The 3,278-nt window shown below is 42.3% G+C and overlaps 1 long non-coding RNA gene across 1 annotated transcript; it reads left to right on the plus strand.

The window, feature by feature from the left end:
- Positions 1–1,000: 1,000 nt before the first annotated feature.
- Positions 1,001–1,678, plus strand: LOC119347010. Its single transcript, XR_005168064.1, has 3 exons — positions 1,001–1,145; positions 1,222–1,295; positions 1,412–1,678. It is a non-coding gene; the product is annotated as an uncharacterized LOC119347010 (long non-coding RNA).
- Positions 1,679–3,278: the final 1,600 nt, after the last annotated feature.

Here is a 3,278-nt window from a genome sequence, read left to right on the forward strand (position 1 = left end):
CCCGCCGCGTCCAGATCCACCACGTGGAGCTATTGCCATCGCGAGTCACCAACCCCACAACTTCTTCAAGCAGCCGCTCTGTGCTCCGCTATTGAGCCGTCATCTCCGAGCCTGGCCTCGCTTCGCTCCAAGTCGCCTCCCTGCCGAGAGCCGCCCGTCGCCGTTGTTGTGACTCGCCTCGCCATGGGCCTCCCCGTGCTCACCTCGCATCCATCGCGGTTGCGACCCGTTGTGAGCTGCCGCCTCAAGTCTGCCCCCGCGGCCTCCACCTCATTCTTCTGCAGCCGTTCCGCCCTGCCGGGTCAGCTTGCTTCTTGCTGGTTTTGAGTTGCCGCGCAACACCACTTTCTACCGCGCCGAGCTACTGCCATGGCCAAGGGCCTGTTGAGGGAGTCCTGGATTAGGGGGTATCCGGACAGCCGGACTATCTACATCGTCCGAACTATTGGAGCGTGAAGATACAAGACTCATGACTCTATCCCGTGTCCGGATGGGACTCTCCTTTGCGTGGAAGACAAGCTTGGCGATCCGGATATTGTGTTTCCTTCCTTGTAACCGACTCCATGTAAACCCTAGCCCTCTCTGGTGTCTATATAAACTGGACAGGTTGGTCCTTGGAAGGCCGATCACAATTACAATCATAATCATCATAGGCTAGCTTCTAGGGTTTAGCCTCTATGATCTTGTGGTAGATCTACTCTTGTACTACTCATATCATCAATATTAATCAAGCAGGAAGTAGGGTTTTACCTCCATCGAGAGGGCCCGAACCTGGGTAAACATTGTGTCCCTTGCTTCCTGTTACCATCAGCCTAAGACGCACAGATCGGGACCCCCTACCCGAGATCCGCCGGTTTTGACACCGACATTGGTGCTTTCATTGAGAGTTCGTCTGTGTCATCACTGCAAGGCTTGATTGCTCCCTCAATCATTGAGAGTTCTAACAATGTTTTGGAATTAACGATACTGATATGTGTCACTTGTTAGTACGTCAGTCATCTTATTACCAATTGCAGATACAATGAATTGTTCCGTTGTTATATTTCCCCAACTAGTCTGTCATGGAGTTAGTGGCAAGTGTTGCTCTAAGTGTTGGTTCGACCACAAACATAAGAGTTGAAGACGACGCCAATGGCTTTTCTGTGGTAATTCCCTTGTTGTACTCATTATGTTTGCCATGCACATCCATATCATTTGACTGATTTTTTCTTAAATTGCAAGGACGCAATTTAGTTTTCACAAATCATGGAATAACTACAGCAAGCCAAAACAACAACAACAATCTTCCATTTTGTGTAAGTATTTTTTTTTCAGGTTAGTGTTGTGAAGTTTCAGAAATTTATGTTCTGCTCCAGGAACAGCTGAGGAGCCGGATCAAGACTAATTCTCTCCATTTGTATGTATAATACAGGTAAAGACTGGTTCTCTCAAGTGATGTGCAAATTTCGTTCTCTGTTCCAATGCAAAATAGTGCCTCTCCACTAGTTGTGATGGGACATGAAGTTAATTGGACTGTGTCTATATATATGCTCATGCAGCTTAACAATTACTTTGTGGCCAAATCCGCCGGGGGAATGGTCGAATGATTTCTCAGGTTTTGAGAATTCACTGAAGATGTGTTGTACTTCATATGTACTGTGACACATATCTTTTACACGTTATTTCCTTGTGTCCTTAATTCAGCACAAAATTCAGGATAGAAGGCCGAAGTAGAATCTGAAACTGGGCATGACAAAACACAATAATATCAACTGTAGTCTGATTTCTGTTATGGACATAGCAAATGCACAAGCATCAATATGGGGAAGGCTCGCATATACGAAAAATACCCCTTTTCCGCTGCTTCTACAGAATAAAATATGTGACTCATGATCTGAATAAAAAACGCACATCAGGTTGTTAGGAATTTTGAGGCATCGCTGAATCATAGCCTGCAACGGTAGCAGCGGTGCCAAACCAAAAGCATGTCGTCGGCCGCGCCAAGCCATAGCCAGCCCCATCATGCACAGGGATAGATTGTGGGAAGAGACAGAGGGAAGGGGATTGCAGCCATTTTAGGGTGGGAGTTATACTGAAGAGGGCTCACATCATCATGGATCGCCTGTACAAAGAGGGGATCTCACGAAGAGATGCACACAAGGGGAAAGAGGAAAGGGAAGGGGACGATGGGATTTCAGAAGGACGCAGGGTCTGTTCTATAAAATGTACCAGCGGCCATCTTATGATGTCATCCAGTCCATCTATTCTCCATCCCGTGGCCCAGAATCGGTCGGTACATCTGGTGCATCAGTTCCATCGTTTCACAGGATACGTCCTCGGGTATGCGAAGGTACGGCTAAGGAACTATTTGGGCGCGGCTATATGCCGCCTACTGCAAGGCGCACGGCTGCCTCGCCTTAGTGTGCCGTTGCTGGGCCGACCCAGTAGGACCTGGCTCATCCTGCTGGCATCACACGAATTTACTTTTGTTAACTTATTACTTATATATGTTTTTTAAATTAAATGCATATATATTCAAAATAATAAATTTACTTATGAATTTCGAAATATGAATAAAAATGTTATAAAAACATTGTTAGCAAAGTTTTAGAATGTTGATAACTTTATTGTGGCACTAAAAATGTGGTTCCGAGTTTAAAAAATGTATGCCATTTTTCAAAAATGTGTATAGAATATTTCTTTTACATAAAGTGAAAAAAAAGTTCACGATGCTAGAAAAATGTACGCCACACTTGATGAAAATATTCCCGCATTTCAAAAAAATGTTAAAAACTGCTTGCATAGCTTCAAATAATTTTTGTTTCAATTAAAACATGTATGGTGACATTGTAAAGAAATATTTGCGTATTTTCCAAAAATTTCCATGAAAACTTAAAAGTCGTTTATACAATGGAAAAAAATGATCACATAATTTTAAAGAAATTTTTATTGGCATTTAAGAAATGTACAAATTTTATATGTAAAAACGTTACAATGTATGAAAAAAATCAACACCTTTTTTAAATGTACATCACGTAATTGAAAATGTCTAAATTGTATCGCCAAAATGCTTCATGTTAGCTCTCAAAATTCACATTTGGTACTCACCAAAAAATAGATTTGTGATGAAAAAAAGAAAGGAAAAGAAAGAAGAAAACCAAGAATTAAACAAAAAGAACCGGATGTATAACAAAGAATGAAAAATCCAAAGAAAGCTCATGAAAAACAAATGAAATGAAAGTATAGCGAAAGGAAAATGGGAGAAAACCGGTTAAAAACCATAGAAAACCAAAGGAAAA

The sequence above is a fragment of the Triticum dicoccoides genome, unplaced genomic scaffold, assembly GCF_002162155.2.
Source record: "Triticum dicoccoides isolate Atlit2015 ecotype Zavitan unplaced genomic scaffold, WEW_v2.0 scaffold57719, whole genome shotgun sequence".
Classification (NCBI taxonomy): Eukaryota; Viridiplantae; Streptophyta; class Magnoliopsida; order Poales; family Poaceae; genus Triticum; species Triticum dicoccoides.